The sequence below is a fragment of the Gorilla gorilla genome, chromosome 9, assembly GCF_029281585.2.
Source record: "Gorilla gorilla gorilla isolate KB3781 chromosome 9, NHGRI_mGorGor1-v2.1_pri, whole genome shotgun sequence".
NCBI classification, from domain to species: domain Eukaryota; kingdom Metazoa; phylum Chordata; class Mammalia; order Primates; family Hominidae; genus Gorilla; species Gorilla gorilla.
This window is the reverse complement of record NC_073233.2, coordinates 109,650,957-109,666,361: the sequence shown is the minus strand read 5'-3', so window position 1 is coordinate 109,666,361 and position 15,405 is coordinate 109,650,957. Positions and strand designations below refer to the sequence as shown.

The following is a 15,405-nucleotide window of genomic DNA, read 5'->3' as shown; positions in this document are numbered from 1 at the left end:
AGACTTTACAAAAATAGTTTAGAAAAGTAAACAAACCACTACAATCCGCAGCAAGCTGAAACAGAATAAAAAACAATGATGAGGGGGAAGAATCTGATTTCCAGAGTTACCACATTACGTTAAATATGTCCAGTTTTCAGCAAAAATTATGAAGAATGCAAGGAAAAAAGAATGTATGACCTATTCACAGATTAACAGAAACTGTGTACTTTTAAGTGGCTAATGTTTTTTTCTTCAACTTTTAAGTTCTGGGGTACATGTGCAGGATGTGCAGGTTTGTTACATAGGTAAATGTGTGCCATGGTGGTTTGCTGCACTGATCATCCCATCACCCAGGTATTAAGCCCAGCATCCATTGGCTATTCTTCCTGATGCTCTCACTCTCTCTGCCCACTCTGCCTCAGTGTGTGTTGCTCCCCACCATGTGTTCATGTGTTCTTATAATTCAGCTCCCACTTATAAGTGAGAATATGTGGTGTTCGATTTTCTGTTCCTGTGTTAATTTGCTGAGGATGACAGCTTCTAACTCCATCCATATCCCTGCAAAGGACATGATCTTGTTCCTTTCCATGGCTGCATAGTATTCCATGGTGTGTATGTACCACATTTTCTTTATGCAGTCTATCACTGATGAGGATTAAATGGTTAATTTTATGTTATGTGAATTTCACCTCCATTAAAAAAGCATTGGATCCTAAATTTCAGCTCCCCCCACAAAAAAAAGTACCAGAAAATTTGATTTGAGTGATCTTGATTAGCAGTAGAATTAAAATTAGGCTACTCTGGTAAATTACACGTATTAGGTAAAGGGTACGTGGGAACTGTCTGTTATTGTTTCTTTTCTTGATTGATACATAATGTACATATTTATAGGGTACAGGTGTTATTTTGATACATGCATACAATGCGTAATGATCATATATGGGTATTTAGGATATCCATCACCTCAAAGACATCATTTCTTTGTATTGGGAAAATTTCACATCTTCTCTTGCAGCTATTTTGAAATATACTATAAATTGTTAACTATAGTCATCCTACTTTGTTATCAGACACTAGAACTTCTTTCTTCTAGCTAACTATATGTTTGTACCCATTAACCATCCTCCTCATTGAATCTATGATTATGTAAAAATAAAAAAGTTTAATTAAAATATATCAAGAGTTTGTTGAAAAGCTGAGAGGTGGCTTAAACTTTGGGATGTACCCAGTGGACACTTAGGATTTAATATATTTATCTGTTTTCTACTTATTTAGTATACATACAGGACTTAATATGTATTAGGCACAGTCCTAAGTGCTTTACAAAAATTAACTCAGTAAATGAATATTTTTACCAGCCAGTTCCTGGAATATTTTTACCAGCCAGTGTCTCTAGTAGTTGGAACACGTGTGGCACTTAGTAAACACTAAATAGATATTGTTTAATGATTAGATGGTAATATTTTCGAAGTTGCTTTTAATGCCTTCATGTCTTGATTTCTACTTCTGGATTCTTTCTTCATTCCTGATTTCTGCTATCTAAATATCTCTAGATTTTAAGATATTTCATGTCTTTGTTTGGGCTCTCCTGAAAGCAGAGCATAGGATTAGAAGTTGGGAAGTTAGGAGCATATACTTTCATTAGGAGGGTAACCCAGGAACCAGTAGTGAAGAAGCTTAGAATGAGATAGGGAAAGAGAAGAAGCCAATATTAGGATGGGTCATTACAATTGCAGTGCTGATGGTGCAGTTTTGCAAGATCCTCTGAGAAATCCACAGAATGCCTATCAGGACTGTTTGTCTAAAGGACTAGGGGTTGGGGCATTTATCTGCCAGTTCCTATCCCTGCTGACTGAGTGTGTCTCTGTGCCTTTAACTCCCCCATGCTCCTAGGCTGTGCTTTTGCAGGATTGAGCAAGTTCCTTGGCCTTGGAAAGGCCTTAATGTAGAAAAGCAGAGACAAAAATGCACAAGCTTAAGATGGGATGTTGGTATTTTGCATAGACCAGTTCACTCCTACTGTAGCTGGGATCAGAGATGGGCTGTAGGGATGAAAAGTGGAAGGGCAAAAAGTATCTACCATAACTGATGAATTTAATTTTTAATTTAGTAAATGATTTTTAAATGATCAATGGAAACATACATTAAATGCACAATATAGCTATTACAAATGGAGGCATTAAATAGCTACTTATCAGTGTTCATTTTCAGAAAAGAGATCATTGCCTCAATGGATTGTGGAAATATTTATGATGATAGACACAATCTGTACAAACTGTCTACTCTTAGGTCATGAAAACCTTGTGCTGCTTGCTGTCCTGCCACCCACTCCCTCATACTCAAGCTTTTCAGTTTATGGTTCACTCTTCTCAGGTGTCTATGTTTACCGAACAGCAATTCAAACATTCCCATAAATGGTTTTTGCTTCTCTAGAAAAGTGCGTTTCTTTCATCATCCTCAGTGGTGAGTATTGCAATTGCCTGAAGTTTAACGGGAAGGGTTTTGACTGGTTTATACTCTGATATCATCGATAGGCCTGTGACCCACCTGGTGTTTGTAATACAGCATTTTCTCAGATATCAGTCATAGGATATGGAGTTATTAAAAGAAAATGAACGCACATCTTTATCAAGGAGCATCAATGCAAATGTAAAGCTGTGTTTATTTTTAAAACGTAAGCCATATTTCATTTATTTTTAATCACTGAGTATTGTTCTCTGAATGCAAGGAGTAGAAAGCAATAAATTCACCCATAGGCAAGTCCCTGAGGATGTCTCTCATCTTTTTTACTAATCTCCCAAATTTCAGAGGGGTAACATGATTGGAAATACGGAGGAAGAGGTAATGACACTTCATCTGGGTGTAAATGTCTCATGGATTACAGCAATGGGTGAGTGAATTATCATAGCTGAAGATAGTAATCATGGTCATTTGGGGATAGGATCTAGCCATTCTGAGAGTAAAGTAATTTGGGATATGGCATGCTCACAGGTGCTGGGGCTTTATCTGCTGAGTGGGGTAGAGGATTTAGGTATTCGGTTATCTCCTTGTTTTGGGAGCCTCTGCAGATTTAGTACCTATGAGCTGTGGACACTGGAAGGGTGGCTGGAGATGGGGAGATGTCTTGTTTCCAGGAGTCAGAATAGGTTTGGTTTGTGGTATTTCAAGTGGAGCAGGCCCTCTAGGGATGTTGTGAGAGCAGCATGCCACTTAGTATGACTCTAAGGGAATTTAGAACATTTTCTTGACTAGTTATAAGAAAACTTGGCCATAGGGACACAGAAACATTGCACTCCATCCTTAGAGGATAAAGGAAAAGAGATAACCAGTTGGCAGTGTCTGCTTTCTCAAACCAAGATGGCAGAATCATATCGTGCTTCTTAAATTTGAAATGTCAGCCCCAGCTTGTCTCAGGAGAAGGCTGAAGCCAGTGAGTCTCACCCTGATTAACTCAGATTACAGTTGGCCCTTCCTCATCCCTCAGCTCCTCTCTGTTGCTTCTTTGCTTAAAGTAAGGTTTGGTGATTTCACCTGTGACCTGAAATAGTCATTATTTCCCTTATATCTTAGAGACCATGGGCCCTAATTTGTTGTGAGTGTGTTTTTAATAAAAATAACATCCCACAGTATCATCTTCTAGATTGAATTTTCTTACCCTAATACACATATTTTACTGCTTTCATTCTCTATAAAATTTTGCATTCAAGCACTAAAGCGATCCAGGTGTGAGAATACTATTTTCTAGAAAGGAGTAACAAGTAACAATATTGTTCAGGTGCTTAGATTTACTTTCTTCCAATTCAACCCTGTCCCATTAAGAATGTCATCTAGGATAGTTTGTCTTTCAGAGGCACTATTCATGGATGAAACTCCTTCAGAAGCTGAAACGTAATAGCCTGTCATTTTGGGACATTGCCTGGCCATTTGGGCCTATCTCACCCTGTAGACATGTCTTTTGGTAATGAATCTTCATTTTAAGAGCCCAAAGGCAGGAATATTTCCATAAAGTATTCCAGTACACAGTGAACAATGACGTTCTTCTTTTGAAGAACTTAGTGTATTTTTTAGTTCACTTTTAACTAAGATGTTGAAGAAAATGTGCAGTACATGGTAAATTATCCTAGACTGGATCACCAAAATATACTTTTATTTATTTCTCCATCCTGACACACTATATTTTTATTACACATATAATAATTATGGCAGCAATAGTAGTTAATACTTATTGAGTGCTTATTCCTTTTCAGGTACTATGTCGAATACCTCCTTACAGTATCTCATGTAATTATCAAAATACTCCCATGAGTTAGATGATGATTATTCCCATCTTTAACCTAAGATTTGCTTTCTTTCCTATTGTCACTCAGCTAGTAAGATGGTAGAATTTGAAGTCAGCTTTGACTCTAAAGCCAGCTTTTACATACTAATTGGGAGGGAATACATTATAGCATGGTGATTAATTAAATTCACACGAGAAAATATTTATTGCAAGTCCGTCATATGTTTTCAATGTGTGAGATGCTAGTGAGCTGAGAAAAAACACAGGGAGTATGATAGATTGCTAGGACTGCCATAACACAGTGCAACAGATGGGCTGGCTTAAACGACAGAAATTTATTTTCTCATGGTCCTGGAGGGTAGAAGTCTAAAATCAAGGTATCAGCAGGATTGGTTCCTTCTGAGGGCTGTGAGGGAAGGATCTGTTCTAGGCCTCCCTCCTTGGCTTGTAGATGGCTGCCTTCTGCCTTGTCTTCACATCATTTTCCCTTGGTACACATGTGTGCTGAAATTTCCTCTTCTTATAAAGAAATTAGTCATATTGGTTTAGGGACCACCCTAAAGACCTCATTTTACCTTAATTACTTTGGTACAAATCTGTCTCCAAATAGTCACATTCTGAGGTACTGGGGGTGGGGACTTCAACGTGAATTTTTAGGAGGACATGTTTCAGCTTATAATAGGCTTCTTACCTCAAAGAGCTACCAGCCTATCAAGATATCTTGATATAAAGGAAAGTTGGATGGAATAATATTCGAATGGAAATAATGAAGTTGTGTCGTGGCTGTAGAGAAATGAGTGATTAATTTTCACTGGAGGTAACAGGGAAGACTTCAATGAGGCAAGTGGCATTAAAGCTGGGCTCTGATTATTATGTTAAAATGTAAAAGTGTGAGAATGGACAGAAGACAGGATTTGTGTGACCTCTGGTGTACAGAATGCTCTAGTGTGGGAGAAACAAAGGGATGAGATGAGAGATGATGTGATGTGCTGGCAAAATGGCTCAGGAGAAAAAAGAGACCTGATTTGTGTCATTTGCCACGGCCTCTGCTCATGACTAATGGGTGCTCTTGGGAGAGGTAACTCCCCAACACATGCTTATATGTGAAGCGTGCTCCTGCCCTTGCCCACTGAATCCGAGAAGCCCTGGGCAGAAAGTGAAAAAGGGGCAAGAAGCTGTGAGTGCAAAGTGAGTCAAACCTATATGGAGAGTCCACTCCAGCTGTGCATAGGCGGAGAGCTGAGGCACTAAATCAATATGTCAGGAATCTGACATACTAGGTGAGAGGACACCATTTTAGACAGAGGGGAGAACATACAATAACCTGTGATGGGAGAAAGCAGGATACGTTTGGAAAAGAGGCCAATGCCGATAAAGCACAGAGAGCTGGGGAAAAGTGGCCAAATGCAACTTCAGTGTGGGGAAAGGAAAAGCCATGTCCCCACATGTTTTTGGTCATTCTAATGTTTTTGGTGTTCATTCTACAACTCAAAGGGCAACCATTGAATTGTTTCAAGTGTGTTATGAACTGCATGAATGAATGCACGCACCTGCGCATGGTATGGCAGGGACAAATTTGCATTTGGAAAGATCACACTGACTGCCGTGTGAGAAAGTGGTTGAAAGGAAGCCAGATAGCCTGTCATAAGACCAACTGAGGATTGTTGCCATGGAGTAGGGTGGAGGTAGTAGACATGGGTTAGAGAAGTATTTAGGCCATAACTCAGTAGCAATAACTCAATGGGCCATGGGATCTAAGTACCATCCTCAGTGAAAGGCAGCATGTTCCTTAGAGTAAAGGCTGTTCACAGGTCTGATGGAGGGAAAGTAAAAGGAGAGACTGTCATATATTATTGGGTCAGAAAGCAAATATGTGTTGAGCAAATGAGAGAAGTACATCAAAATGACTCAGAAGCCAGTTTGGAAGAGTTCTCATTGGCTAAATGTGAGACAGTCTGAGCATCAAAACCATAAAAATGGTAATGGATTAAAATATGTCGAAGACAGAAATAGAATCTGTAACTACACAGCTATAAAATAAAGGTCAGTGTGTGGAGGGGGAAACTCTTCTTTACAGAGCATGTCAGCTAATAAGTGGAGAATCTGTGAAATAATTAGAAAATTATTACTTTGCAACACATATGTAATAATTCAGGAAGATTTATCAATGGACACCAAATTCATTGGGTTAACAGAATGGTCTCAAAACATCACTCTACAGGTTATTTAATTGCAAAGAGAAAACAGTAACTTTATTGGAGTGATTTGATGACACTACCTTAACTGAGTGATGAAATTTAGCCTCATTAACATTGGAACAAAGTGACATTATGTACTTCTGGTGATGATACATCTTCTGAGACACACAAAATCACCTAAGTAGTATTTTTGCCAAACACACATAACCTGCATCTAAATGTAAAGGTTTGTCTGCTATCAGAGAAATCAAGATTGAGATATAAGACAAATTACCTGGACTCTTCAAAAATGCCACTGTCACAAAGAACAAAAAAGAGCGCACGTGTGTGTGTGCATGTGTGTGTGTTCTCCATCAAAGGCTAAGAGGATGTGACAACCAAATGAAACGCATAATCCCTTGATTGAATCCTGGATAGGGGAAAAATAGCTATAAAGAACCTTTATCTAGATGAAGGTTACACAGGTGCTCATTGTATTGTATTTCAAACAGAAATAACTTTCCAATATAAAATATATGTTATATATGCCATACATGGATATATTATAGAATAATTATAATCTGTATTCAGAAATGTATTGTTAAAATTGTCCTAATTTGCAGTAGATGTGTTTCAGTATAAGATATAGTTTTTCTCAAAATTCTTTCCCATGATCTCCTTTTAAAAATTTTGTTCTTCTTACTGTTCAATTCTCTACACTTCTAAATTTTCATCATATCTTGAACACAGTTGTTTGCTTTGATTGATATCAAGCACTGTGCCAGATGCTGAAGACCCGGAGATAAATAAGAAAAAAAGGTTTTCTGCCCCAGAAGAACTGATAGGCTACTAGAGAACAGAAAAAAGATAAATTAAAGTCCAGTGTCTTAAGAACCTTAGGACAACTGGATTTATTTAAGCTGATTCATTATTGTGCACTGCAGTTTAAAATGATGCCTAGATGTAAGCAGCTAATGTGGGTTTTCTTAGCTTCCTTTAAAAAACACCCATCAAGTCACCATAAGGGAGGAAAACTGACAACATCACTTAAAATTAAGACTTAGGGGAACTATGGATGAGAAGTCAAAGTGTGTGTTTCTGTTTCTGACCCTGTGAGAAGGGAGCTGTGGGTTTGATGATTAAACAAGACAGTGAATGTGAAAGCAACTAGTGAACTACAAGATGAAGAAATATAAAGACCTGAAGGTAGTCTTTCCTATCCAAAGTTGGAAACAGTACTACTATCATTTCTTGGGAGGAGCTTGAAGAAGTAAAAGAAGTGTTTAGTAGAATAGATATTCACAATAGTGGGTAAGTCCGTGACTATGAACTTCAAGGCCTATTTAAGGTTAAGCAAGCCTTCCTATGCCTGGCTACAAGGTATAAGAGAAAATTCTAGCAGTTGCTGACAACAACCAAGATGGCAAAATCAGTTTGAAGAATTTGTGTCACTGATGCAATAATTAAAAAGGAAAGACTGTAGTCTTATACATGAAGCATCTTATACCCATGAACCTCAATGATGGCAGTATCTTCAAGTTACTTGCAGATCTCATCCTTCTTTGCAAAATGATCAATTTATTTGAACCAGATACAACTGATGAAAGAGCCATTAATAAAAAGCTCACCGCTTTCACTCTTTCTGAAAATTTAAACCTAGTTGATATGATTTAGCTCTGTGTCCCCACCCAAATCTCACCATGAATTATAGTTCCCATGATCCCCAAAGGTCATGGGAGAGACCCTGTGGGAGGTAATTTAATCACGAGGGCAGTTAACCTCATGCTATTGTCATGATAGTGAGTTCTCATGGGACCTGATGGTTGTATAAGGGGCTTTTCCCCCTTTTGCTCTGCAATTCTCCTTCCTGCCATCATGTGAAGAAGGACATGTTTGCTTCTGCATCCACCATTCACCATGATTGTACGTTTCCTGAGGCTTCCCCAGCCCTGTGGAATGGCGAATCAATTAAAACTCTTTCCTTGATAAATTACCCGGTCTTGGGCAGTTCCCTATGGCCATGTGAGAGTAGACTAATACAGTAAATTGGTATTGGGTAGTGTAAAGATACCTGAAAATGTGGAAGTGACTTTGGAACTTGGTAACACGCAGAGGTTGGAACAGTTTGGAGGGCTCAGAAGATAGGAAGATGTGGGAAAGTTTGGAACTTCCTAGAGACTTGTTAAATGGCTTTAACCAAAATTCTGATGGTGATATGGACAATGAAGTCTGGGCTGAGGTGGTCTCAGATGGAGATAAGGGACTTGTTAGGAACTGGAATAAAGGTGACTCTTGGTATGTTTTAGTAAAGAGACTGGCTTTTTTTTTTTTTTTTTTTTTTGGCTGTTCCTTTGCCCAAAGATCTCAAAGATCTGTGGAATTTTGAATTTGAGAGAGATGATTTTGGGTATCTGGCAGAAAAAATTTCTAAGCAGCAAAGTGTCCAGGATGTGACTTGGGTGCTGTTAAAAGCATTCAGTTTTATGTATTCACAAAGTTATGGTTTGGAATTGGAATTTAGGTTTAAAAGGGAAGCAAAGTTAGGAAAATTTGCAGGCTGACAATGTGATAGAAGAGAAAAACCCATTTTCTGCGGAGAAATTCAAGCAGTCTGCAGAAATTTGTATAAGTACTGAGGAGCCAAATGTTAATCACCAGAACAATGGGGAAAATGTCTCCAGGGCATGTCAGAGGTTGTCCCAGCAGTCCCTCTCATCACAGGCCCAGAGCCTCAGGAAGAAAAAATGGTTTCATGGGCCAGGACTAGGTCTTTGCTGCTTTGTGCAGCCTCAGGACTTGGTGCCCTGTGTCCCAGCTATGACTAAAGGGGGCCATGGTACAGCTCAGGCCATGGCTTCAAAGGGTACAAACCCCAAACCTTGGTGGCTTACACATGGTTTTGGGCCTGAGGGTGCACAGAAGTCAAGAATTGAGGTTTGGGAACCTCTACCTAGATTTCAGAGGATGTGCAGAAATGTCCGGATATGCAGGCAGAAGTTTACTGAAGAGGTGAAGGCTTCATGGAGAATCTCTGCTAGGCCAGTGAGAAAGGGAAATGTGGGGTTGAAGCCCCTACACAGAGTCCCCACTGGGGCACCGCCTAGTAGAGCTGTGAGAAGAGGACCACTGTCTTCCAGACCTCAGAATGATAGATTCACCGGCAGCTTGCTCTGTGAGCCTGGAAAAGCCACAGAGACTCAATGCCAGCCCGTGAAAGCAGTCAGGAGGGGGCCCGTACCCTGCAAAGCCATAGGGGCAGAGCTGCCCAAGGCTGTGGCATCCCATATCTTGCATCAGCGTGCCCTGGATGTGAGACATGGAGTCAAATGAGATGATTTTGGAGCTTTAACATTTGGCTTCCCTGCTGGATTTTGAACTTGTATGAGGCATATGGCCCCTTTGGTTTGGCCAATTTCTCCCATTTGAAACAGGTATAATATGCCTGTACCCCCATTGTATCTAGGAAGTAACTAACTTGCTTTTGATTTTACAAACTCATAAGTGGAAGGGGTTTGCCTTGTCTCAGATGAGACTTTGGACTTGGACTTCTGAGTTAACTGAAATGAATTAAGACTTTAGGGGACTGTTGGAAGGGCATGATTGTGTTTTGAAATGTGATGACATACAATTTGGGAGTGGCCAGGGGCAGAATAATATGGTTTGGCTCTGTGTCCCCACCCAATCTCACCTTGAATTGTAGTTCACATAATGTCCCCATGTTGTGGGAGACATCTGGTGGGAGGTAATTTAACCATGGGAGAAGTTACCCTCATGCTGTTCTCATGATAGTGAGTTAGTTCTCATGAGATCTGATGGTTTTATAAGGGTCTTTCCCCCCTTTTGCTTGGCACTTCTCCTTCCTGCTGCCATGTGAAGAAGGGTGTGTTTGCTTCCCCTTCCACCATGATTGTAAGTTTTCTGAGACCGCCCCAGCTGTGTGGAACTGTAGTCAATTAAACCTCTTTACTTTATAAATTACCCAGTCTTGGGCAGTTCTTTATAGCAGCATGAGAATGGACTAATACATTAGACCCAAAGTCTGTCTCGACCATTAGGTTGTACAGTGGTCAACATCAGTGCACAGAATCTCAAAGAAGGAAAACCTCACTTGGTCTTAGGACTTCTCTGGCAGATCATCTAAGTTGGTCTTTTTGATGATATTGAGATTTATAGGAATGAAGCTCTGATTGCATTGCTAAACGAAGGTGAGGAACTAGAGATGCTGATGTAGCTTTCTCCTGAGGAATTACTGCTGTAATGGGTGAATCATTATCTGGCTGATGCAGGATGGTGTACCATCAACAACTTCAGCCAAGGCAGTAAGGATTCCAGAGCCTATTTTTATCTGCTTACACAAATTGACCCTAAAGGTGACTGCGAATATGGACTTTTCAGTCCATCTTCAGGATTTCATAAGAAAAATGATCTGAAGTGTGCTGGACTTATGCTTCAAGAAGTAGATAAACTTGGCTGCAAACAGTTTGTTACTCCTGCAGATGTGGTTTCAGGCCATCCTAAACTTAATTTAGCTTTCATAGTTAATCTGTTTAATATCTATCCATGCCTACACAAGTTGGATAATAATGACATCAATATAAACTTATTGGAGGGAGAGAGCAAAGAAGAGAGGACATTTCAGAACTGGTGCATTCCTTAGGAATCAACCCATACATTAATCATTTGTACAGTTACCTTGCAGATGCTTTAGCAGTCTTTCAGCTCTATGATATGATCTGAGTGTCAGTCAACTGGAGCCATGTCAACAAACCTCCCCCTGCCCTTGGAGGGAACATAAACATTGATACCTAACTATATGGTGGAACTTGGGAAGAATAAGGTCAAATTCTCCTTCGTTGGCATTGCTGGGCAGGACCTAAATGAAGGGAATTCAACATTTATTCTGGCATTGGTTATGGCAGCTGATGAGAGGGTACACACTGAATACGAACAAAACCAAATTCTCCTTTGTTGGCATTGCTTGGCAGGACCTAAATGAAGAGAATTCAACATTTATTCTGGCATTGGTTATGGCAGCTGATGAGAAGGTACACATTGAATATGTTATCAGATCTTGGAAAGGTTGAAAGTGCACTTTTGAAAGTACAAATAAAAATACTTTTATTTCCAGCTTCAAGATATGCCACTTCAGTTGCTTGTGAGATCAGTGCCCAGATATATGCGTTGCATGTTGACCTTGTGGAAGCGAAACCAAAAATGGTTATGTCAGTGTTTTCTAGTTTAATGGGAAAAGGACTGAACAGAATAAAATAATGAAACATTTAATTTTTTTTCTGCCACATTAAATACATTGGATGCCCCACAGTTTAAAGAATTTTGAAATGCAGTGGGTATACAACTAGGGATTATTTGTGTGTTCAAAATAGTTACATATTCATTAATGAATTCAATATCCTGTTCATACTAGTTAGAACGTGTCAACCTTTTTGGATAACAGTTAATTCACCAATTGATACTGATAATAAAATATGTTCATTATCAAGCTCATACTTGATGATTAAATTATTTCTGTTTCTTGAAAATCTTATTAAAACAAGACAAATTCATTCTATTTCATGGTTCAAAAAGATGAACACAAAAAAGCTTTTACAGGTTCTGCTGCAAAATATGTTTTGATTTTTTTGTTTTACATAATTTTGATCATAAATGCATTTGAACTCATAATTTAGTTTAATCCTTTTATTTTCTTCCTCCAGCTATGTAAAGTGGTCTAAAAACACTTTGCTGTAAGTTTCTATATTGTCTAAAATCTTGAAGTGACATGTATTATTCATTAATAGGAAACTTTTTCATATATGAGGACTAATTATTTAATAAACTTCAAAGTTCACTCTCTCAAAAAAAAGACTTAGGGAAAACCTAATGCCAGAATCTGGTTGCAAGTCCCACTGATTCTGAGGGAGGTGACGCTAGACTGAGGAGGACACACACAGGCATGGCTTCTGGAGCAGAGGCTGCTGGAGGAATGTATGAAGACAGTTTTTACCCCTCCAATTGTGTGTCCTGAGTCCTTGATTTGTTCCTGTAAGAAACATGGCAGCTGCCTTCTCTAATAGGCCAGACTACACTTTCCCTCTTTCTGTCATTCTTTTTCACATCGGCTTTTTATTTTATAGTTAATTATGAAATATTTCAAAATACAGAAAAGTATATACAGAAAAGTGAAGTATAACAGAAATTTATGTACTTACACCTAGATTTTAGAAAGGTATGAAATCATCATTTAAAAAGTGTTTAGCATGTTTATTGAAAAAAAGTTAATAGAAAACAAAACATTTTACTTTCCAGATTCTCATGAAAATTCAATTGTAATTTTTAGGATTTGTGAATATTATTGTTATTATTAATTTTAGGGACTGGGTTTTGGTCTGTTACCCAGGCTGGAGTGCAGTGGAAGCCTCACATCTCCATAGCATTTACTCTCTCCATTCCTAGAGGTAACCGCTAACTAAATTTAGCATCTATTCTTATTTTCTATGTTTTTCAATTTTTGATATTACTTTTAATACATAGGTTTATGTGCACAAAATATATGTTATTGCCTCCTGTGTTTCCAAAATAGACATGAATTGAATCATATAGAACTTGCATTCTTCAAAACCTGTTCTTATTCACTCAATATTTTCAATATTTGTCTTTGTCAACCCGTGCGAGTCTTTTTGTCTTTCTACAGATGCATGGGTTTCTCTTCTATTAAAAAGCCATGCTTTGTCTATCTTCTCATCTATTAGGCTCTTTAGAGCTCTTCTTTGTCCTTTCCTGCACTTTTCTACCTGGTAGGGAGGTTGACTTTTTCGGAATATATCACTTGGCTTCCTCTGCTCTTTTCCTTTTGTTTGGATTCAGGAAATGAGGGCACTAGCTGGAGAGCAAAGTGTTGAAACAGATAGAAATCATAGTATTTATTTGCTGTTTATTTCCTTTCAGGCCAGGTGTCTGCTCAGGCCATCTCCTTCCATAGCTACAGCTCTCACTGGGTTGTGGAAACTGCACAACACCTTTTCCTTACCCTTCAGGCTAGTCAAGGTGATGGCTTCCCTGTTGCTGTCAGTCCCGCGTGTTTCTTCACCCCTTGTTGGATCCCTAATCATGTTCTTGCCTCTGTCAATAGACTTTTCATGAATTCTTATCAATAATCCCTTTGAGTGTGTCATCTATTTTTCTGCCAGGACCCTGACTATTGAAACTGGTTACAAATAAGTATTCTAGCAATGACTACAAGTAGGACTCAAAGACGTCTCAGGTGCCAAAGCAAATCTTTATTATTGTGTAGGTATGCGTATATTATATAATGGGTGCTTTGATTTATATACACCTATTTGCTTTTGTACATCAGCTGTCTATATTATGTCCCTTAATAATATGAAAGCAAAACCTATTTGAGAAAAAATAAACTGCCATGGGACATGAAAAGTAGAAGTGACTAAATTATGCGGCATACCACATTCTTGAAAGGCTAAGCATTATTTAAAAATCAATTTCTAAATTAATTTATAATGAAATGCCTATAAAAATCCCATTAGGCTTTAGAGTAATTTTGAAATGTGGTAGTGATTTTAAAGTACTCCCGAAGAATAAAGAAGTAAAAATAGCTAATAAAAATTTGAAGTCCATTTGAAGAGAAAGCAAATATGTGTAGTTAATGAAATTTTGTAAATGGATTTAAAATGTGGGAGTATTTGATACATTAGATATTTAACAAAACAATGTGATATTAGCATAAGGATTTAAAGGCAAATGGGACAGTAAAGTAACATGAAGGTATTCTTGTGTGCATATGTTTGACTTTATTAAAAAATGCATTGCAAGGAACTAGGTAAAAGAGGGAGTCACCCAACGTTTAGGGACAAACGAATAATAATTAGAAAAATAACATTAAATTCCATACATATTGAAATTTTAAATGTAAAAAAATACCATTAACATTTAGAAGAAAATCTAAGTGTATATTTCTGTTATAGAGATGGAGAATAACTTTTGAACTTAAAGCAATGGAAATCATAACAAAAAAGCTTCAAAGAACACTTATACACTGTTGGTGGGGGTGCAAATTAGTTCAGCCATTGTGGAAGACAGTGTGTCAATTCCTCAAAGATTTAAAGTCAGAAATACCATTCAATCCAGCAATCCCATTACTGGGTATATACCCAAAGGACTATTAATAATTCTATTATAAAGATACACACATGTGTATGTTCATTGCAGCTTTATTTACAATAGGAAAGACATGGAATCAATCCAAATGCCCATCAATGATAGACTGGATAAAGAAAATGTGGTACATATACAACATGGACTACTATGCAGCCACAATAAAGAATGAGATCATGTCCTTTGCAGGGACACGGATGGAGCTGGAGGCCATTATCCTTAGCAAAGTAACACAGGAACAGAAAACTAAATACCACGTGATCTCATTTATAAATGGGAGTTAAATGATGAGGCTACATGGACACATAAAGGGGAACGATAGATACTGGGGCCTATTGAAGGGTGGAGAGTGGGAAAAGGGAAAAGGTCAGGGAAAATAATGAATACTAGGCTTAATACCTGAGTGATGAAATAATCGGTACAACAAACCTCTATGACACACGTTTACCTATGTAACAAACCTACACATCCTGCAAATGTACCCCTGAATTAAAAAAAGAAAGTTTTAAACATGTAATAATTTGAAATTTATTTTAAAATGAATAGATTTGAGTATTATTGTACTGGTATACTCATATACACTAAATGTATATATGAGTATACACATTTGGTATGCCGTAAGATAAAGAAATTTGAAAGGTAAATGGAAAGTATTAGAAAATATTTATAATAGAGCCTAATATATAGAGACCTCACACAAATTCACATACACTCAACACAAATTAACAATAGGGTTACAAAACTACTCAAAATCCCTAGAACAAAGTTCAGATGAGATAGTATGTCATGCTCTATCTT

General features: G+C 38.0%; 1 pseudogene; it reads left to right on the top strand.

Moving 5' to 3' along the window:
- The first annotated feature begins 2,799 nt into the window (after window positions 1-2,799).
- Window positions 2,800-13,592, top strand: LOC101127311 (plastin-1-like; annotated as a pseudogene).
- The last annotated feature ends 1,813 nt before the right edge of the window (window positions 13,593-15,405 follow it).